The sequence below is a fragment of the Cavia porcellus genome, unplaced genomic scaffold, assembly GCF_034190915.1.
Source record: "Cavia porcellus strain 051 isolate PalLab524CR breed Dunkin Hartley unplaced genomic scaffold, mCavPor4.1 scaffold_7, whole genome shotgun sequence".
NCBI classification, from domain to species: domain Eukaryota; kingdom Metazoa; phylum Chordata; class Mammalia; order Rodentia; family Caviidae; genus Cavia; species Cavia porcellus.
The window spans coordinates 67,304,493-67,328,657 of NW_026947490.1; positions in this window are offsets into that span (position 1 = coordinate 67,304,493).

Genomic DNA, 24,165 nt, shown 5'->3' on the forward strand with positions numbered 1-24,165 from the left:
TTGTCCGGCACCTCAAGCTTTAAGGAACCCCTGAAGGTCACCGGGTTCCTAGTTTGCATCTTCCAGCTCAGGCTGCAGGCTGCAGCATGTGTCAACAGCCTTGTCTCTCACTGTCTGACTTCTGTTCTCATTCCTTGGCTGACAGATTCCCGGCCTGTGTCCCTGAGTTAACCTCCTCCTGCACCTTTCGTTCTTCAGACTGCTGAGCACTTCAGGCTCAGCTGGATTTCCCAGCTCTCTGTCCACAGCAGCCTCAGCCCCCAAGGACACTGGCTTCTCCACTTACTTAAATATGTTCCTTAGAACCTGAATTAGCTTTTCCTCCTGCCTCAGCCCCACACAGACATGGACTGTAAACACGCAGATCTTTGCTGATCATTGACTGTTCCTGCTCCTTTAGTAAATTCCCTCAGACTTGGCAATTTATAAAGAACAGAAATCCACTTGTTGTAGACCTGCTCAAGCTCAAAGTGCCCTTATTCAGTGTCTAGAGCAGTCTTTCTGTGTCCTCACATGGCACAGAGATGGGAGGACCAAGAGCCAAGTCAGGTCCCTGGAATCCTTTTAGGGTTCCTGATCCTCCCCGTGACTCCAGAGCTCTGGAGACCTGAACACCTCCTTAGGCAACCTCTCAGTGTGACCACATTAAGTCTTAGGTTCCAACCTATGAGCTTTGGGACACACATATTCAAAGCATGGTACAACAATTCTAAGTATATCACAAATCACACAGACTTATCAAATCTGTACGAAAACACTCAGAACATGCTAGAATCCTGAAGTCAGAAGGCTGCTTGGAGGCAATTTCCCAAGGCTAACATGCAGACCAGTACTGAATATGAGATAATTTAGGGGGAAAAAAAATCTTTCAATTCATTGGCTCGATTCAGAAATCTGATTCATTAGCTCTGTTGTTTACAAGAACTTGGGTTTTACTAGCACTGCACATGGCTTTGATGAACGGCCAGGTTTAGAAACCACAGAAACAGTCTATCTGCCTCTCAGGAGGGTAGTTGCTGGTTTCCCAGCTGAGTGTCTCCTGTGTACATAAAGTGTCACCAATGCCATCCTGTTCTTGAATCTCTCTCCTCGATAGGAATTTGGTCCTGATCTAAGCCAAAACCAAACTGAGATCAAAAGAGTATTATTACAATTCAATGGATATAAAATTAAATGATGGAACATTCTAGTGTTTTTGTCAGTGCTTTGGAAAATTTCAAGAAAATCAGGCAGCTCTCTTCTGGTGAAAAGCTCATAATTGCATTTCTTTTATTTTGGAAAATTTTAATATTGTAATTAATCCAAGGTCAGTGATCTATACTTTAACTTTACCCAGCAAGAAAATACCTGATGGTTAGAATGGATAAAGAAGAAATGGTTTTCAGCTCATTTTTTTATTTGCCTTTTCTTCCTGTTCTAAGACTCAGCGCTTCAGAAAGATCAGTTGCTCCTTCTACAGAATGGGGTAGGTTCACTTCTACCAGTGCTGAAGGATGGCTGGCATCACCAGGGGTAAGTGCATAACTGGCTGTGTTTCTGATGCACCCTTGCTGAGCCTGTGGAGGGCTCCTCACAGGGCAGCACAGGTCACAGGACTTGAGGGCCAGAGCAGGACAGAAGCCTGACTGACCACAGAAAAGCAGACCCCTCAGCAGCAGGGAGACAGAGGCAGCCTTTGCTATGTTTGGGAAGCTTCTTAAGTGATCATTTGCATAAGCAAAAGAACCAGAAAGCGCACATGCAAAAGAAGATATGGAAAGAGATAAAATAAGCTTTCTTACAAAATGAGACAGTTCACAGCATCAGGGTATATGGCTGCAGCTACTATGGACTCTCCTCACACCCCTGCAGGGCTTTCACTCCCCCAGATGCCTCCACCACCAGCACCAGCGCAGGACTCAGTGCCAGCCTGCACCCCCTGGGTGTGCACCTAAATGACCTCTGGGTGTTTGAAGGGCACTGTCCTGCTGCTATCCCTGGAGTCTCGAATGGGCCTCGGGAGGGACAGGATCCTGTTTAGCCATGCAAGCAGGGATCTCTGCAGATCACTCTGTGCTGCCAAACACTGCTGAACTCCGTATTTCCCTGAGAGCGCTTGTTTAATGGAGGAACCCACACACTTTTTCTAAGATACTAACTACAATCTTCAGGCCACAGGCCCTGTGGGCTGCAGGTTCCCTTGGAGTTAGTAATGCAGTCACTGCTCCTCACAACTGTCATGTCTGTCCCCAGGTGACCCAGGTGACTCTATACACAGGAACAACTGCGGAGCTGTTCAGTCACCGAGTCTGTGACGCCGAGGCAGCAGTGCTGGCCATGCATCAGAACCTCTGTCCAGTATCCTAATCAAAACACAGGTGCCCTTGTCAGGTAGCACATGTGGACAGGCCACTGTCACTTTTGCTGCTGTGTCATCGCTGTTGTTCTTCACTTATGCTGCTGTGCAGCCTGATTTCTACAACCACTAATTAGAGACAGGTGAGCAGGAGCAAACTCAAGCTGGACACTGTCCATGGGCACCGCGGCTTAGACTCTGGGCTTTAGGTGGCCCTCCACCTGCATTAATTCATCTCTGAGGATTAGCCTCGGGTTCTATAGAAGCCAGACACGGGCACTGTGAGTACACAGATGCAGGAGCAGGGGAAATTAAGGCACTAGCTATACCATGAGCACAAAATAAATATAAGACAGCATGTAGCAAAGGCCAAGGGCTCCTGTGTGCGTTCAGATTCATACGTAAGACACGTGCATGCATGGATGGATACATACCGTTATACCCGGGTGGACACAGGCACACATGCACTTTCTTCTACAAAGTATATTAAAATGTAGCAGAGGTTCTTGTTTAACACAATTAAACGATATGTGAAATCTGCAAAAGTGGGAACAGAAAGACATTTCTCAGCTTGTTAGCTAAATACAAAGACAACAATAGAGTCGAAACAACCAAGCGCTCTTCAGCACCAAACTCTGCTGTTCTATGCGATGTTCTTTATATGTGTGGGGACACACACACACACACACACACACACACACGGCGGGGGCAGAGAGGCTTTCTCTCTGGGAAACTGGAGATGGTCCACGTCTAAGCTGTCCCTTCTGAAGCCCCGTCTCCCTCCTCCCACAGTAAAACCTAACTGAGGGCCTCTCGACAACCTCTGCCCTCACTGCCTTAGTAGATCAGACAGCGGTGCTCTGGTAGTTATAAGCAACACCAGGTGAATCTGTTCCTTGCCAGGGATTTCTGTGGAGAAGAGCAGGGTTTTAAAAAACAAACACAGATTCCCTCAGGCCGTCAGGGTTTAGGCTGAACACCAAGGATTCACCATGGTGGGGGCACCCTGTTCCAAGAAGGTGTAGCTAAGGCTTATGAAGCAGCCTCCTGCTGTCAAGGAAAAAGGAGAAAGAGATCAGGGGTGTCTAGTACCCCAAAAGTCTACTGCAGTCTTAAGGAGCAAACTGCAGAGAACTGAGCTCTAAAAAGCCAGCCCTCAGAGAAGGCTGGAGACCGCCGCAGACAATCTGTAGAGCAGTCCCACCAGAAGCACTCCTGACTCCTGTGCTGGCTGCGTGCAGCAGGGCAAGGAGTCCCCAAAGCCAGAGAGGCTCTGAGAAGGTCACTCATGAACTGGACCTGGAGAGACCCAGCTGCTGACCACCAGTGCCAGGGCCCACACCACCCTGCACGTAGTCTCAACCAGGGTGCTTGTTGCTTGGCCAGTTAAATTTTGTCAGGACTCCACCCACTCACACCACTGGCCCATAAATACATAAAAATGTTTAATATCATGGACCATTGGAGAAATACAAACTGCAACAGCACCGAGATTCTCTCTTATTACAGAAAGAAGGCCATTCATCAAGAACTCAGGCAACAACAAATGCTGGTGAGGCCGTGGGGAGAAGGGAACCTTCCTGCATTAGTGGTGCAGATGTAAACTAGTATAAAAATTATGAAAATCAGTGTGCAGATTCCTCCGGAAGCTGATATTAGGAATTCTACCTGGCCCACCTCCTCTCCGCTTTCAGATGTCTCCTCAAAGAGCTGGAGACATCGACTACAGTGACATGTGCTTACCCATGTGTATAGCACACACGTGTTTATACCTAGGTCCATTCAAACAGCTAAGTCTTGAAAGCAGTCTACAAGTTCATCCGTGGATGAATGGATAAAGAAAATGCAGCAGCCATAAATAATGGAATACTTTTGTGCTACAAAGAAGGGTAGGGCCAGGAATATAACTGAGTAACATGAGTGTCTGCCTGGCAAGTGCAAGGTGCTGAGTTTGATTACCATACCAAAAAAAAAAAAATCAGTAAAGAGGGAATCAGTAAAGAGGGATACATTCTAGTTATTTGTAGGAAAATGGAAGCATTCTGAAAACATAATGCTAAGTGAGAGAAATTAGACCCACAGGTTTTAATACTGTATACTTTCTTTTATATAATAAATGCAAAATATAAATCAAGCAAAATGAAATGTAGATAAAAGGAAGGAGAGAGACAGATCTTTTGCAAATGAGAAAGAGAAAGGGGTATAAAAAGAGACTTAAGATGAGCCATGGGCGTGTACCAAGTACTCACAATGACATTAGTGATTATTTCTCACAAACACCCGAGACTTTTAAAAATGTACCCAGAGGCAAATGGGAGTGACCCTGGGATTGCTGTAGTGTGGACGGTCAGAGTCCGTGTAGTAAGGGCTCAGCCCAGGTGGCACTGTTAGTGGTGGCAGCACTGCATGGAGGCGGCTTGGCGGCTGGTCTCGCTTTTCCTTTCACCAAACATGTAGCGAGCTGCCCCGTTCCGCACACTCCCTCCAGGGCATGTGATTCGAGGCTCCACTCCAGCAAAGGGGCCTGGCCATTATGGCCAGCAGCCTCTTAAACTGCAAACTGAAAGAAACCTGTTCGCTGTTTCATGTGGCTGTCTCACATGTGTCACAGCGACCGGAAGCAATTGGCTTCAGCCTCAGACACTTCCCCCTTGTCCTTCTGTTAGGAAAGGAAAGTTTGATGGTAAGCCAAAGTAAAAAAACCTTTGGAGACTCTTGGCACCAAGCACCTCCATTTTATTGAAGCGAAAACCCCCATGCACCTGCTATCTGCTGTGAAGCTTATGCAGCAGGTCCTGCAGCGGTCAGCAGCTTCCCTGGCCGCATAACAGGTGCAGGTGTGTCACTCTGACATGGCGCCGACAGGCTTGTTCCAGACGCGCACACAGAGGGTGCACTGCAAGCTCTGCAGAAGCCTGCAGCTAAGAGTGGGAAGACTTGGCTTGCACGGAAATTAGACATGGAAATGACCCACAAAAAGGAAACATTCTTCTGGTGAAGGCTTCATTTATATGAGCCCGTACTATTTGTTCATATGACGGGCTGCCACTTTGAGATATTACTTGTTTTCTGTGTTTGAAAACAAACATGGCACCAAGTTGTGGCTTCGTGGCACAATATTGCCCATCAATAACACAATTCTCAGCCTGTACTTTTCCTAAGTAGGAGACGCGGCTGTGGGTTTGGAGAGTGCCCCTTGCCACTGGCATTCAGCCAAAGCGCCACAAAGCAGAGAGGAGGTAAGGGGGCAGCTCAGCTCAGCACAAGCAGGAGGTGGCCCTGCCTCACCCTGGCTTCGGGGAGATTCTCTCTGTCTGTCCAAAGCCCTCCGCCCTGGGATGTGGCCACACTGCAGCCCTCTCCTCCTTTTCGCTGATCGTCCACCACTTGGCTCAGCTCCTGAGGGTCTGTGGGGAAGACAGCCTGGTCTGGATGGATTCTGGGCATCACTACTAGAGCAAGAGTTGGGCAACCTACTGCTTCTCAGGATGCTGAAATGTCTAAGCTCAGGGCAGCAGGTGCTCCCTGATCCCCTCTGTGCGGCTGTACCCCAAGGTGAGATGAGCCTTACTGGCCTGGGCCTCAGTCCAAAGCCCATGTCCTCTCCCTCGCTGCTCTGTGTCCTTCCCTTGCTCCTTTTTCCCCTTTCACGTGGGGCGCTGCGTAATCTGCCAGGTGGTGAGATGCTCCATTGGGGCAGGGACTGTTCAGACCTTTTCTGTCTCCTAGTACTCAGAACAATCTGCCACTAAGTGATTGTTGCATAGATAAATAAGTAAATCACTGACTTGGTCATTTTTATTGGCCATCAACCCAGAAAGAATGTCTTCACGTGAAGAGATAAGCCATTTCTCTGGAGATCTCTGGGTGGGGATCAACAGCAGGACCCCACTCATACCACAAAGACGTATGCTATGTTATTTAAGCCTGAAGCTGATTACAGTGTCCAGACCTGAAATTCTAGTTACACAGGAGGCTGAGGCAAGAGGCTTGCAAGTTTGAGGACTGTCTGGATCGCTAAGTGAGACTTTGTATAAAAAGTCCAAAATGAATTAAGCCTGGTCTTTTGGCAAAACTTGCTTGCTGACTCAGAAGGACCAAGCCACACAGCAGCGGGCAGAACAGCACTCACCCTGCTCAGTCCTGCAGGAGCAGCCCCCATTCTGCCAGAGCCGAGCTCAAGAGCTGCCCCCTTATGTTTAAGACACTGTAACCCATTCATGCAAACCAGAAAATGGAGAAACAGCACCTGCCAATCTAGGAGCCTGTGACAAACATCAGCAAAGTATCCCAATACTGTATACCTAATCAAGCCAATGCATCTTATCGTCAGTATTAACCAAAGATATGAGAAGAAGGAATTCATGTTCAGTGAAAAAAAAAAACTAGAAAACACGGAAAAGCATAGAAAAAGATGCAAAAATCATTCACAGTGTCATACTAAAGTGAGGAAACAGATAAATGCCAAAGTATTAAATATTTAGTCAAATGTGTATATATTCTAGTGAGTCTCATTGAATATGTTACTTTGCCTTTTCGTCTGATATCATGCAATATTTCTGGAACATTCAGCAGATATCATTTCTTTATGAAGCAATTAGACAAGAGCAAGGAAATTTAATTGCTAGAAAATTTAAATTGGTTCAGACTTTCTGTAAAGTAAGACTTCAATCAGTTTATAGCACTTACTTTAATAATTTAACTTCCAGAAATTTATTTTAAGACAATAGATAGATATAGACAGAAAGATGTATTATTGTTCAGTCCTGAAGTCTGGAGATGGTAGCAATCGTTCCCAAACACTGGCCTTTCCTGGGGCCTTCTTGAGGTCATGTGTGGGGCTGCTCAGGGAGGATCCAGGACAAGAGAAGCAGCTCTACAGTTTACATCCATTGAGTTTTTACGTTAACGTACCAGCGACATTATTTATATAACTTCATTTAACATGCATGAGGTTCCATGGGGTAGGCCTTATGATTTCTCCTCGACAGAAGAAAGGTTGCTTAGCTTACTGTTATGGTTTGAAAACTGGTGGTCAACTTAATGTCAGCTGGATTACATCAGCTTGCATTGAGAGAAGATGCTCTACCTGAAGGCTGCCAGGATAAATAGGTGGAGAAGAAGAGAGGTGTTGGGAGGGATAGAGGTGTTAAGGAAGCATTATGGGTTCTCCTATGAGTTGCTGTCTGAGCTGCTGGTTCTCCTGGAGAAGCTTTGGTCCTCACATCGAGCATTGCCTCCTGGCTCCTGAGGGGAAGACATGTGCTGCCTGGTCTCCAGGATGAACTCGTCACGCTGCTTCTTGGCACGTACCCAACTGTGCTTGTCGTTGGAGGAGCACAGGGCCTCTGTGTCACTGAGGACAGCTGTGGTGCCTTTCAGGACAGCCTTGCACTTTGTTGTGAGTGTGACTTCTCGGCTCCAGTGTAGAACCCTCATCCCACTAGCACAGCTCCTTCATCCTGCTGGCATAGACTTTCTGGCTTCCACTGCTGACCCTTGGGTCTTCCCGGCATGAATCCGTAAAAGAGACTGGCGTGAGTCCTTCTTGTGGGCTCTGGACCTCCAGTTGGACTCGTGGAGGCATTGTCCTGAGCTCTGGGTTTTAATCTGGACTCATGTGGGACGTTGCCATGGGGTTTAGACTCTTGACTAAATAATCTATGTCGTTGGTGTTGCGGATGGATTTCCTGCATTCTCCTGTGTTAACTTCCCGTTACCATTATAAAAATATTATAAACTCCATGTCCTGATCTGAATTGTTCTCTGTGTACAACCCCTGACTACAACACTTACCAAGAGTAACACAACACATAGAAGGTGGAACCAGGACCCAGCAGCAGCTCTAACTTGGCCTTGCTAGGAAGCAGCAAGTCTGGGTTCATGCAGACAGCTTTGAACTGGCAGTCACCTGCTACTCCTCATGCAAAAAGAGGACTTGGAACAGTGACCATGCATTGCTGCAGTGTGCAGGTGTTACTCGGGTTCCACACACAGTGCTTGCCTGTAAAGCGCTGTCCCTTGCATTTCTAGATAGTCCTAAAATTTCAACAAAATTAAACGTTTGTAAAGTTGGCTTCCATCACTGGAACTCTGTTATGGGCAGAGTGGTTTCACTGTGCCCTGTTGTTCAACCAGTTATCTTGCACATCCTAATAGAAAAGATTGTTTTTCAAATGTAATTTCACTTCTCACATTTTGCTCTGGCCCGCTATTCTCTTAGCTGCTAGTGAACTGAAAGGGTTGTAGAAAAGAGAGAGAGGGGTGGGGGGGAGAGACTGAAATGCACAGAAAAACACTGATAGGGCTTGAGATCAAATAAAGCTCTCAGAATCATTCACCGTGATGCCTGTGAGCCCGGATTTTGCTTTTCCCCCCCAGGCTGCCGAATAAAAAGAAACACGACTACACAGATAAAGCCTGGCTCTGGCTCCTGAAATCAATGGCACTGCCTCTCCCACCGCTGGCACAGACGGGAGGAGAAAACGAGACCTAGATTATCACGAAATTATTCCCCAGGCCTGTTCACAGGAACTCCCGAGCCAGCTGATGCCGCCAACAAAGAAGGTTTGTTACACTGGGACCTGAGCCATCCATCTGGTTTTAGGACGATTTTTAACAGGAGACTGGGCGTGGGGGCGGCTCGGGAGGGAGGGGGTTGGAGGGAAACTTACAGGGGCACAGAACGAAGGACGATTGTGCGACCACATTCTGAAGTACTTTAATGCTTTCCGTGCACTCTGAAACGTTAGTTGGATTATGACACATTTATTGATCTCGGTTTCCACAGTGCTATTGCTACTATACCTCTGAGGTCCTTCAACAGCAGAGTATATCAAACCTATGGATAAATAAGGCTTTGCTTTTGCTGAAAAATATTCTAACCTGACCTGAGCTTACTGTCACTGTCTGATACCTTCTAGTGTATTCTGAGAGCATTAGATTTTCCCTATTTGTTGTTGAAAAATGTAAGGGCGGGCTTATCAGGCAGCTGTGCTTTTTAAACACTCTTTTAAAAAATCTCCTAGACAGTAGAGCAGTTGCCTAGAATGCCAGAAGCCTTGGGTTTGCTCCTCAACATTAAAAGAAGAAAAAATAAGAATAAATTAATACAGAGGAGGAGGAAACAGGAGAAAAAGAACAGGAAAATTTCATGGATTGTGCATTTGGACGCGCCATCTTAAGAACTGCTCAAACACCTAGAAAAGCCAATGACTTTGTCATTGTCTTCTCTTCCCATTTCTTCCTCTCCAAGCAAATGCCTAGAAAAGAAATCAATTCCCACTCTCTCAATCCTTCCTCGTTCCACATCACTTTGCTGCCCACTGGACATCAAGTGTCCATTCCACCCCCATCCCAACCCCGAGAACAATCTAGCAAAGATCTCCAGGCACGAATGTGGCCATGTGCCTTTGTTTGCCCAAGAACTCTGAAACTTCTGTGTTGTTCTGCTGTAATTATCAGTAGCACCTCTGTGTGCTCAGTGTGTCCTAGGTGGAAGATAAATTACCTGGTCTCTCTGCTGATGATCAGCTGGTTACGACCTCCAAAGGCCTGCCTTCTGCCCCCTTTCTTGTTGACCATCTGCTGCATCAGATGCTGTTACTCAGTACCACCAGAGTGACGCTCTTCCCCCTGGCACACAGGACACTGCTCTCTCCTGTAAACTTTCTTCTTAACCTCTTTTTTTTTTTTTTAATTTTTCTTCCTTTCTGCACCTTGTAATGTTGCAACACCTTATGTTTTCATATTATAACTCCCTCATCACTCTGTGATTTTCTGGGACAATTATCCAGGACAGGGCCCATGTCCTTGGTCCCCAATCCCAACAGGACACCCCACCACTCCCTTTCTTTCTAGCCAGCACCATCTCGCTGGATCCTGCTGGATCCTGCCAGCATCCCAAGATCAGCGTACCCAAGCTGAGCTTTGCCTTCCTACCCTCGTCTGTTCTGCCTCCTTGTCACCAATCACGGTGAGCAGCAGTTAAGACACAGCTCTCTTATTCCATGGCCCCATGGGCCCAGAACACCATAAGCTGGTCAGCTGTGCTTTGAAGTTGACTTTCAGATCCACACAGATTCATGAACACTGTCTTAAGCCACAGAGCTTGGAGCGACATTTTAGTAACAGCCGAAGTAGAAAATCAGACAGGGAGATGGGTGGACCTATAAGAAAACGTTAGCATACATAACATTGGGTTTAGGACAATGCTGGCATTAAAAGATGAAGAAACTGTTAAACAGGCTAAAATAATGTCAGGAAAAGGGGCCACACCATGGTGATTGATTCTACGCAATGGTAAAGCAGCACTACCCATGTAAGCTTAGAAGATAGACCAAGGATTTAATGAACTTATGAACCCAGGCAAGTTAATTGCTTGAAGTTAAGAATGCAAAATGGTTGCTCTTAATGATAGAAGCACAATGATCTTCAAGAAAGAACTTCTAACCCGAGTTAAACAAGACTAAGACTTATCAAAGTTCAAGGCCGCTCACCTTCTGTACAAGAGTTGTCAGTTTTGAAAAGCTGCTCAGTCAGCATATTTTCAAAATTATTTTCAGAAATGGTCCAGAAAGATGATGGAAATGAAAAGATATCTTAGAATAGGGAACCAGGATAACAAAGGACTAAATAGCAAAGGACTGTGAATAGCACAGTATTAAAAAGTCCTCTGGAGGAGCAAACCTTCAATCTAAACGAAGAATTGTCCTTGGCAATGGGAGGAGCACTTGCAACTTCTGCTGACTGAGATTTTGAAATTGCTACGGACAGTGCTAAGTTTGGTCCTTTCTGTCCTTTTCTAATGAGTGCAGGTTGTGATCTTGCATGTTCTCACCCCTGTATTGTGAGCATAGCTCTACTTAGTTCATAGTTCTCCAAATTAAGAAGAGCCACGTACGGCCCTGATGTTGATATTGAAAATGGAATCTTGAATTTTGAGCCTGATATCAGGATTCTGTGGGACTTTTGAAGTCCTGGACATTAGTGAGTTGTTCCGAGCACACAAGGAAGATGCTAATGGCTGTGATCGCAATGCAGGATCTTGTAAATTGCATTGGTGGCCTCAATCCTTCACTAATCCTGCACCCACACCACCGTCACAGCCTCCTCCAGGCAAGGTGCGCGTCTCTGCCGCCTTGACCTCGGAGACTCAGCCATGCCACTTGCCTTGGTCCGTGGAAATGGGTGGCGTGACTGTGCCCATTCTAAACCCAAACAATAGAAGCTTTTTTTTTTTTTTTTTGGCTTTTATCTCCTGCACCTCTGTCATTGCCACTGGAAGGGCATGGCACATGTAGCTTGTTAGCTCGAGCAGCATGCGGGACATGAAGAGCAACACTATCTCACCTAAACCAAGGGCTTCCATGAGCTCTTCCAATTGCCATTACCGGCAGCAGAGCTAACTGCACAGGGCCAGCCCAGAGTAGCCAGCCATAGCCAATTGCTAGCCTCCAGATCGATAGAGTTCCGAGGTGGTCAGGACACAACAGCGTCTTTATTAACATTTCCACCTGTTCAAGGCCCATGCCAACCCCACTGCTTCTCTTCCTTATTTTAAAACCCAGTTCTCCATCTGCATCTGTTTACGTGTCTTCTTCCCTCTTTGTCACCTTCTACCTGGCTGCACAAGAGGCTCCCTTCTGTGTGCCCTCAGCCCATCCTCTCCCTTCGCCCCCGCAGCAGTTTTTCACTGGGGTAAAACTAGTGCCAGCCTTCAGCTGGCACTCTGAGCTCCTCGGGCCTTCCCACGATGCAGCAGGAGGCACACTCTGGGAAGCTCAGGAGCCCAGCCTGGGCAGCAGACTAACTTCTATTTGCTGGAGATCATGATTTCACCACACTTGACCCTAAGAAGAACACAAGAACCATAGTGTGCCACAGCTCCCTCTACTCCCTGTCATCTTACACCTGGTCCACTTCCTCTACTTCTGAGATGGTTCTCATCTCTTCTGATCACGAAGTACTATGGACCTGGCTATTTAAAACCGCAGATTGGCACAGCCTTGTAATCCTAGCACTCTGAAAGCTGAGACAGGAAGATGGTGAGTTTGAGTGCAGCCTGAGCAAGGTAGTGACGGAGTGAGACTCTGTCTCAACATTTCAAACATTTTAAACATGAGAGAAGGCCCTAGGTTCAATCTGCAGGCCTTCAAATAAACAGACAGACCAGAAAAGTAGAATGTTTTTCTCTAGCAGTCCTGGAGGCTACCGGTCTAAAATCAAGGGTTCAGCAGGGCCAAGACAGCTTAGGATGCTCCGTAGCATCTTTTCTGGACTCTTTCTAACCCCTGCTGGTGTCTGTCTGCCTCGGACTTTCTACGTTGACATTTGCAGCTGTCACTCTAGTGTCTGTCTCTACAAGGCATTTTCCTTTCTTAGAAGGACACCAGTATTGTTGGACAAAGGTCCACTCCAATAGCTTCATCTTAGTGGATTACACTTGCAAAGCCTTATTTCCAAATAGGATCTATTCCTAGATCTCAGAGGTGAGGCTGTATCTTTTTTGAGGTTTAATGTGTGACAGTAACTGACTCCTGGTGTAGAGGACACAGTGCCAAGTGCAGCACACGCAGGACCTATGTAGCCTCCAGCTGCCACTGTAGTCTGGTACACCATACCAACTGTGCTCTGTGCTCTGTCTTCTGCTGTGAGACCATTTTCTGTGCCAACCCTGGGTGGACTGCATCATTTTACATCTTGGAGCTTTTAGTCTTATTTTGGCACTTTTGCTTAGGAACCCTTGTCTTCCTCGTGGATTCCTCCTAAGAATTTGTAGCCTGTTTTTAAGAGTTATTTGAATCTTATGATATCAACAAAATGCAATCCCTGCTACATGCAGGCCCTGGAGAGGGGAGGCCTTGACTTCCCCCTCCGTCCTCCTCCCTTCTCTCTGCCGGTCCCTTCCAGGGGTTATTCTGCCACCATCCTGAGGGCAAGCAGCCTGGCTATGCAGTGCTTAGAGAGATTCCTTGAAGGACAAAGAACATGGTCGAAATGGAATCCAGAGGGGTTGCCCCTCATTAGACTGTCAGGCTACACTGCTGAGTCACCCTGCCAAGAGGAAGTGAGCTGGGTTATCGATGGCTAGATTTTGAAAGTGGAAGAGGGTGAAGGGTCATCTAACCCAGCCCTCTCACTTTACAGCCTGATGAAATGGGGGTCCTCAGGGATTAGATGACCTGCATCAGATCCCCCAGAGTAATGTGGAATTTAGGGTAAGGCCCAGGTGCTTATCACCCTGTTCATGACTGCACTGTTCATGCAGCTCAGAGTCTTCCCACAGTGAGGCTCTCATAATAGCATCAATGAAAATTCCCAGGAAAACAAAGGTTTAAGGAGGATAGAGAAAAGTACTCAAAGGAGCTCAAAAGATTTGAGCCACAAATCACATTTTTTTTTCTACTACTGGTCAAACAAGCTGGTTAGAAATATACTTACTTTTAGTTTTTTTTAATAATTTATATGTGAATAAAATGAACCCAGTTGGTCTCTAAAGGAGCTAAACAACTACTTTCTCCTTTTTTTTTTATCTATAAGGTATAATATTGGTCCCATTTTATGTGATAAGAAAAGGAGATGCCGACAATAAAGGATGCATCTAGTCCAGAAGACTCCAAATTGAAAAGATCAGGGTACCTCGTGATTCCAATGGCACTCATTTTTCCTGATTTGAGAATCTACTACTTGCCAAGCCTCATGCAAGGTGCAGAGGACACAGGGAAGAAAGCAAGCTTTCTCTTCCCAGCAGCCTTGCAGGGCAGTGAGGGAGGCAGGCTCCTACACTTGGCCAGCTGGCTGGCTGGGGCTATGGTCCGGAACACATAGCTTCCCCAATCAGTGATTCTTAACTCTCTCTGTGCCACAGACGGGACCTTTATGAACCACACTTTACAAATAGACCCTGCTCTGAGCACCTGGAGAAGGCGTATGCTTTGAGGTTCCTTTTTGACTTGTTCTGTTTTCCTCCACCCCTAGCTGATGACTAGAGTCACATGTATTTTTTTTAAGCATCATGGTGTGTACCCTCTTACTTGGTCTTTCTAGATTATACTGATAAGAGAGTGAGTCAAGGTATTGTAGGGAGAGCAGATAACTTTCTGGAACACTGTGTTTTCTTGGTTTCGCCAGATCTTCACAGGCTGGTATTCAAATACAGTCACCGACTACAGATAAGACAGGTCAGGCAATCACGTCTAAGGTTATTTTCCTTCGTGCATAGCTACGAAGGGAAACGAAGCACATTAACTCACTCAGCAAATATTAATTTAGAACTTACCAGGTACAGGCCTTGTGCTTAGTGTGAGGAGTATAGCCAGAAGCACAGAGGTGGTGGTGCATGTCTGTGATCCCAGCACTGGGGAGGTGGAGGCAGGAGGATTGCTGTGAGTTAGAGGCCAGCCTGGACTACAGATTAAGTTCAAGTCCAGCCTGAATTGTGTAGTGAGACTGTGTCTCAAAAATCACAAAAATAAATAAATAAATAAATAAAAGACAAAAGGAAAGAATTTGAAAGCAGAAAATACAAGCCTTATCACAGCAGAAAATCTCCCACGCCCGCTGCCTACTTCAGTTTCTTAGTTGCCAGCTGGTAGCTCCTGTTCCAGGTTGGTTGCCTCTGCCTCTTAGAAATAAATGGCTGGTCACTGTTCTGTGTGTTGTATAAACCAGTCCCCAGCTGATAAGCCATTCTGCCTCTGCACTTGGTGCTTGTTTATCTCATAGAGCCTTAGACCACCAAAGCTCAGGACCTGATCCTTGGAATCATCAGTGTCTGTCAATGTAAATAAACTTGCCTCTAGATCCTGGGTGTTGTTTTGGTGTTTCCGCATGCCACTGCGTTATTCTAAAGAGATTTCTGGTCCAGCAGAGAGAATAGGCTGAGAAATCAGTTACTAATTTTGGAGCAATGGAGGTAATGAGATGACAAATAGGCAAGAGACATCAACAAAGCTATTAGCTTCAACCAAAAAATTTCATGAGTTGAATCTTGAAATGTTAACTTCAAGTTAAGCTAATGCTGGGCGTGTGAACATACATAGCTCTTGGGGTAAAAAGTGAGTCCTGGGACTGGACAGCCCACACCTGGCTCCCAGATCCTGAAGGTGTGGCCTTCTAGAAACGGACTGCTCTATGCCTTAGTTCTCTTATCTGGAAAGTGAGGGTAATCATAAAAGTGCGTGGCGTTTTCAGCTAAGTGTAAATATTTATTCATCTATCAAGAGGTAGTTGGCTTGGTTTACGCAGATGAAATATGCAGATCACTGGCTGAAACGCTTCCATCCCATCCAAAAGGCTGTCAACATAAATACTTGGCTTTCATCTGATTGCAGAATCAAGGACCACCTTGAAGAACTGATAGGTTAAAGACCGTCTTCCAAAAATGCATGAATTTTTTGAAATTCTTCATCTTTAAAGCCAAAATAAGAATGGAGTTTTCTTATCGCTATGACACTCTTGAGATTGTTTTGAAACATAGTTTTGTTTGGTTTAGTTGTCTCAGTAACTCTTCATCATTCATTACTTGTTTTGATATTGTGCTTCTCCACCCACCACTCAGTATGTGACTGTTACAACTCACAAATAAAAAGGAATAGTACTGAGGTATATTGATAAAAGAAGAAAAGTGTTTGAAACACTAACCATATGGAAACTTCCAAAAAAGAGACCCAAAAATTAGGCCCAGAAAAAAAGCATTAAGTACGCTATCCACAGCAAGCTTAATTTTCAAAAATATTCTCATGTAACTTCCTAATATTATTTCTCCTCAACTGTCTTCATTCACAAAAGGATTGATCTTTTAATGATGTACTCAGAGTCTATCTACTTTGGTATTTAATATTTAGTCATTTCAAGATGGGGGTAGTTTTTGTATATCAGCTGGACTCCTGAACAAACATGTAAATGATAACTTTGATTAAAAGAAGTTTTTGAGACCAGTATTATTATTATATCTTAAATTAATGCAAGCATCATTCACATTCATATTTTTCATATAATCTCTTTTCCTTCTGAGGTCTCAAATGAAAATTATTACTCAGACAGTAGAAAGAGGATGATTCCTTTAGACTTTCAATACTCACACATGCACCCTTTTTTAAAAAAGATTTTATTTAAAGAAGAAAAAAAGCAAAACAGAAAAAGGGTAGAAATAATATAGAGTTTCAAAAAAACAGTAAAAAATCACTAGTTGATTAATTACACACTGTCCTCTTAGAAATAGTTGTTCAAGTTACAAAATTAAAGCATTCAAAACAGCAAGACTGCAAACAGTTCTGTTCAATGATCCAACAAAAACTTAGTAATATGGTCATCTATCTTACACACTTAAACATACATGCAGTTATATCCTTTAGAGTACTTTGTTTTCCTCTCTTTTTTACAATAGCAATTACACATTTTCAGTTTTATTACTCCTACATTTCTTACTACTTTTTATACCACAGACACAATGTGATATTTATAAATATGTTTCTTATTTATTTCACTTATGAGGATAGTCTCAAGTTGTCTCCATTTACCTATGAAGGCCTCAAGATCATCCTTTTTTATAGCTGAGTATTATTCCATTGTATAAAAATACCACATCTTTTTCATCTACTTTGTGGTTAATGGACATTTTGGTTGTTTCCAAGATTTAGTTATTACAAATTGTGCTGCTATGAACATAGGTGCACATGCATCACTGTGATATGACCTTTTCGGTTTTTCTGGGAAAATATTCAGGAGGGAAATAGCTGGGTTGAGTGGAACTTCAATCCTAGTCTTCTGAGAAATCTCCAAACTGATTTCCATAGTGGCTGCACCAGTCTGCACTCCCACCAACAGTGGAGCAGTGTTCCTTTTTCCCCCACAACCTCACCAACATTTGTTATCAGTTGATTTCTTGATGGCAACTATTCTTTCCGGAATAAGATGAAATCTCAATGCTGTTTTAATTTGCATTTTTCGAATGACCAGTGATGGTGAACATTTCTTCATGTATATATTTGCCATTTGTATATCTTCATCTGAGAATAGTATTCATCTCTGATGCCTGTTTTTGGAGAGGGTCTCTTTTGTAAACTCATCACACATATTCATGGCCCATGCCTTTCTTAGTCACTCAGTAATTAGACCCAGTGGAATGCACATTTTATGAGCATGGTCTGAGTCCCCTCCTGACTTTCTTTTAGGACATTTAAAAGTATATAAAGGAAATGCTTCTTTGAAAATGTTTATTTATTATGTTTGTTTCAGAGTGGAAAGCAAACACCAAGTCCATAAATCATACTTAAGAAGTATCTTGCAAAACATTGCTTTCGTGTAATCCTCTTTTCCCTAGTCATCCCCTCAGAGTGTCAAATTGTATTAAGGTTTGTATTGCAGTGAGAGATTTGCAAAGAGAACAAGACAATACAGGACACATAATTCATAGCATTATTTACAATGGTCACCCAAGGAGTCAAATACAAAGAAAGTGCAGGAAATCTGTCCACACACTAAAGACCAAGAAAATCCAGCGGAGGGCCTGGATCCCATAGCAATAATCTGCATGAGTTCAGCTGAAGACCTGGAGTCCATGACAATGCCCCCCATGAGTCAAGCTGGAGGCCTAGCATCCATGACAATGACTTGTGCAAATCTGTTTCATGGATCTGTGCTGGGGAAGGGCCAAAGATTAGCAGTGGAATCTAGAAAGTCTGTGCCAGCAGGATAAAAGATCTGTGCTGACAAACTGAAGGTTCTGCACTGGAGCCAAGAAGCAACGCTCAAAATAAGGACCAGAGAGCTCCTGCAAAAAGTACCACAGCCATCCTCAGTGACAATGAGTCCCGAGCTCCTCTGATAACAGCCAAGTTCATATCAGGAAACCAGCAGGACAAGCTTCTCCTGGAGATTGAACAGAACACGTCTTCCCCTCTGGAGCCAGGAAGCGATGCTCAAAGGACCAGGGATCCCCCAAAGTAAACCACAGCCATTCTCAGAAATAAGGTCCTGAGCTCCTCTGATGGTAAAAACAGCCAAGTTCATATCAAGAAAGAAGCTCCACAAGCTTCTCCAGAAGAACCCACGGCAACAGGAGAAATAGCACCAAACAGCTCTTCCTCTCCGGGTCTCTTTTTTATGCTGGCCACAGTCCTCAGGTGGGCCCTCTGCACTCAGCACCACGCTGACTCAGTTCAGCTTGTGCTTAAATTGGCCATCAGTTTTCCATCCACCACAGTTTGATTTCTCTTGCTCAGGGAATATGGAGATGGTTCGCTTTCGGTGATTGGGCCTCATCTAGAATTTTTCCTCCGGGTAGCATCATGACTGGAGCTGATTACAAATGCAGGTTCAAGGCCCAAAAATTTGCACTTGTTGATTTACAGGAGAATTTCAAACAATGTTTTAGATGAATTTATTCTTGTTTCATAGGACAAGGCTGCCACGCTTTATCTGAAGCACAGACATGTATCTTCCTTGCTGCAAGTTATGCAATTATGGTCCCATGAACAGAGGTCACTGGTGCAGGTTCTAATCTAGGACCTGAAGAGCAAGGAGTGTGGTCACTGGGAACATCCAGAAACTCAAGTGTGGGATGGAGGGTGTCTGATTGTTAGCCCCAAAAGCTGTATTGATGGACTGAAGTTATCCCAATTAGTTGACCTTCAGAGGTATGAATTGGAAGAGGAGTCATTACCAATGATTTGGAAGAATTTGTAAACAACTCTAGAGACTACTTACTAATAGTTTGGAACTTGTACCAAAGAGCAATCAGTCTTCCGTTTTCCAGTTTGGAAGACATAAAATTCTTTATTTTCACTTTGCCATTTTCACTGAAAATGTTATGTGGATTTTTCATATTGTCTCTCTAACAGTAAGATTTAAAGAAACACTTTATATGTGAATAACCAAGCATAGTAAAAGGAGAAGGAGAAGTGGGGGGAATGATCTGAGTGCCTGTGTACCTAGCACTATTTCCAATACACTTGTATGTATATACTGTGCTACTGAATCTCTTTCCGAGGCTTTTGTTGGATAATTCTGAGTAAAATTCCATGTATTGTGCCATCCTTACAAAGATTTCCATAGGTGGTACTTTTAACAGATGAGGGTTTAAAAGTTTAATTATAACTTCACTGTCACACCCCACGATATTAACGGCAGTTCCCTGATACTCACAATGCAGATTTGCCTGGCTGTCCTTGTCTTGTGGTAGTTGGTTTAGTCACGTATGAATCCAAATAAAAATACACATTCCTATTTATTGTGATGTCTCTTAAATCTTTCTGAAATCTATAAGTTTCTTCTTTCTCTTCCCCGTGCCACTTATTTGAAGAAATTGGATCATTTATCTAATAGAAGATTTCCTCATTCCCAAGGTGGTGTTTATCTGTCCTTCTACCCTCCATAATCTTGTCACTCAGAAGTTATATTTAAAACTTGACTATTTTAGATTCAGTTTTAGATAAAAATATTCCAGACACTGTGATGAGTGCTTTTTTAATGTATCACCTCAAAACATGAGTAACACATTTTCCAGTCTTAGTGGTGCTAAAATATGCCCAGATATCATCCAGTCCGCTATTGTAAATTATAATTAATTTATTATCAATATAATTAATGTAAAATTTTCTGTCAGAATTGCACCTATGGGTGAGCTGTCATGACTGACTATTGTTGGAACCATTATTTCATTAAAGTTGTGAAGCAGTGGCTTTTCTAATTCTGTTAGTTCCACTGTCTCGTTCATGGCAATTCTCTAAAGAAGGAATTTCTTCCATCAACTATTTGGTCACTTTAAAATATACACCGTACAGCACTGTCAAATAAAGACTTAAATGCTCAATGCTTAATTTTCAGTATCAATTTTTAAAATAAAGAGTGGATATCCTAGAAACCTCCATAAGTGACCACTGAATTTTCTTCACAGTAGATCATTGTGACATGGATTTCCACCTGTCTGATGTGCTTCACATCTCTACAGTTATTATTCCTTTTTGATGCTCAAATGATACCATCTCTAGTATGAGTACCCCTTCACATTGGCTCCTACAGCCTCCAGCATCCTTGCCTGTGGGACCTATGGCATGATTCCAGTGGACTTCAAGTCAGGACACAAGAGTACAGGTCCCCGTGGGACCATCCCTGCTCCAGAACTGACACCAAGGTTTTTTTCCTAAGAAGGAATGGTGATTTTCCTAGGAAGAAATTCCTAGGTTGGAATTTTGATCTGTATTCAAGGGGTGCTCATTGTTCGTGGCCTGTTCCTTCCTATGTAGGGTTCTTTTCTTGCGTAAGATGAAATCATAGTTTCTAAGAATACTCACAAAGCTATACATCTGCTTTATCCTAAAATTTATATATAATAGTTTCAAAACACTAATATTTATTTGATCACTTTAAAATATACACCTTATAGCAATTTCAAATCACTGCTAATAATAAGATTACTAAATGCACTTAAGATTTCTTTGTGGTTGCTTTTATGACCCAGATATATCCAACTAACAACATATGATCAAACGCTGCCTGAAAAGCTCTCGAAATACAACTGTACCACTGCTTACTGGAGTTATTTTAGTTTGACTTTCGAAATTGTTTGTTTAATTTTTTTTTTAATGAAGCAAAAGATTAGTATGGCTCTAAAGTCCAGCTATTAGCTTCTAGGTGTTACCCTTTTCTCTTGCCCTTGTTACCTCTTTCCATAGGAAACAATTTAAAATATTTTTGATCTTTCTACCCCTTGTAAATATATATATTTATATTTACTCACTTTTCCTACGAAAAAAGTAATATGCTAAATTTTTGCCTGTCCGTCTCTTAGCTTATTTTTATTTATTTTTTTTTTTTTTTGAGATTAGGTCTCACTTCATTATGTAGCTCAGGTTGTTTGCAAATTCAGAGTGATCCTTCTGCCTCAGCCTCCCAAGTTACAGGATTACAGGTATGTTCTATCATGCCCAACACTACATGCACTCTTTTGTACCTTATTTTTTTTTTACTTAGCCACATATCCTGGGGATCACTTTATGGCAATTTATAAAGAACTTTCCTGGCCCTATTAACAGCTCCATAGCACTCCTTTTAAGGGTAGGTTCTAGATTCTTCGGTTTCCCTACTTTGATAGACTTGGACATTTTTCAGTCACTACATATCACAAATTGTGCTACAATAAATATGAGGTTAATTGCATATTATTCTAGGGCATCTTTAAAATAGATTTCTAGAAATAGGTTGTGAGGTCAAAGTGTAAATGCATAACATTTATAGATTTGCCAATTTGCACCCATTAGGCTGTATTGTTTGCTTTCTCACATGATTATGACAGGACTATTTCTCCAGAATTGCCTAACAAATATGTTTCCAGAATTATGGAATTTAATCAACCTGATATTTGAAAAGTCTTATCTCTGTATAATTTTAATTCATATGTCTGCTGTTATAAGCAAATCTGAGTTTTGTATTTTTAAAAGAAATTCTCAGCTTTGGAAGTCCCACATGTTCCAGCTATTCCACTTCTGGGCATATTCCCAGAAGAACTGAAAGCATCATACCACAGTGATACATGTGCACTCATGTTTATAGCAGCACAATTTGTAATCGCCAGATCTTGGAAACAACCTAAGTGTCCATCAGCTGAGGAATGGATAAAAATGTTGTGGTATTTTTATACAATGGAGTACTAGTCAGCTATAAAGAATGATAACATTAAGATATTTATAAATAAATGGGCGTAGCTTGAGACCATACTCATAAGCAAAATAAATCAAACTCATGTGTATAAATACCGAGTAGTTTCCCTGGTGTAAGAAATGGTAAGAATACATAAAAGTATGTGGTAATCACGATTTCCCATTGTATTGCTTTGAAACCTTATAATGTTTTCATTCATTAATTGGAATGGTTTTATTCTGGGTTGTTGGATTTTATTGTCTGTGATGGTATGAACAGCTATTTTGAAGAAAACAAGACATCATAATAGCTAGTGCTGATTTGATATCATCTTGTTTGTAGTCCCACCAAGCTTTTGTTCTTCTGTCTCCGTCGGTTTTATCATGTTGTATCTTATTGGATTTTATTATATGTGATAGTATAAACAAAATTTTTTATAGACAAGGAGATAATATAGAAACCATTGTTCGTTTTCTGTTAGTTCGTTCTGAATACCCTGTAATACTTTAATTCTCTTGAAAGGTTTTATACTGTCTTGTTATGTTTGATACTATAGTGTATGAAGGTATACTCAAATATTTCAAGGAAAGAGACACTATGATAACTACTATTATGTTGGGTTGTCTTATGGTGAAACACTATGTTGCTTAAATTGTTCTGTTCTGACCTGTGTTGTTATGTCCTCTTTTATCTTAATCCTTTTTTAAAAATTAAGAAAAAGACATTCTCATTTATTGTTTTATCATCTATTTTTAAATGAACTGTCTATATCTTTTGTTCATTTTCTGTTGTGTTATTGGTCTCATTATTTCTGAGAAACTTTTATGTATTAGGGATATTAGTCCATTCCTGCAACATAAATTTCAAATACTTTTCCTGGTAAATCTTTTTCTATTTTTATTCTGTAATGTAAATGTCCTCACTGCCATTTTGATTTGGATATTTGTTGTGGTTATTTTGTTGCTTCACAAATTAGTTTTTAATTTTAATGTGGCCTAATACATCCCCTTCTTACTCACTGTTGCTGAATTTTTCAGTACAGTTAAGAATATTTTTTTCACTTGGGATTATAAAGTAATTCATCCATATTATTTTCAAGTACTCAAGTGGGCTTACTTTTTACATTTAGGTCTATGATCCCTACAGAATTTATCCTGCTATAGTGTACAAAAAAAGTCTAGATTTTTCATTTTCTTAATGGATATCCAGTTTAATCCATATGTAGTAGGGGCTGGGGATTTAGCTCAGTGGCATAAGCGCCTGCCTTGCAAGCAGGCAGTCATGAGTTCAATCCCTGGTACCAGTAAAAATACAAAAAAAAAAAAAATCCATATGTATTAAAATGCCTTTCTCCCCCATTTACTTAGGAGTCCACCCTTAGCATCTTGCAGGGCTCCACATAGACTCACATCTGTCCCTGGATCGCCACCAGATCCCATTGGTCTGTCAACTCACACATTGACACCAGTTGAAAATATTTTTAATACCTTGTATAGCTAGGTCCTTCCTCCTCCTCCTCCTCCTCCTCCTCCTCCTCCTCCTCCTCCTCCTCCTCCTCCTCCTCCTTCTCCTCCTTCTCCTCCTCCTCCTTCCCATTCTCCTCCTCCCCTTCTTCCCCCTCCTCCTCCTCCTTCTTCCTTTTCTTATTTGTTTATCCTTGTAAATGGATTTTAAAACCAACTTGCCTCGGTCCAGAAAAAGAAAAAGCAGAGGCAGTTTTCTTTGGGTTGTGTCGATTACATAAATTGGCAGGGGACGGTGGATGTGGTATGTGAGAACACAGCGAGCCTCATTTCATTCGATTTCACTTTTGTGGCTCCCATGAGCATTTAAATTTGTGTTTGTTATCAGGTTAAGCCTAGATATCTTGTACCTCTGCCAGTTTAAATGTGAGGTTTTAAAAATTATTTTATCATTACTTTATAGGTTTCTGTATAACTGTATGATTTTGATTTCTAAAAAATTTTATATCTTGCTTCTGTATTAAAAATTTTAAAGAAGATTTGTCATGGATGTTTTGGGGTTCTCCAGATGCATGATGTGATATGATATGATAATGTGATATTTTTCCTCTTCTGCTCGAATTTTCTTTCTCTCTTTTGTCCCCCCCCCCCCATCCTTGGGATTGGACCCATGCACACTCTACCACTGGGCTACATCCTCAACCCTTCTCTCCTTTACAATTTTTT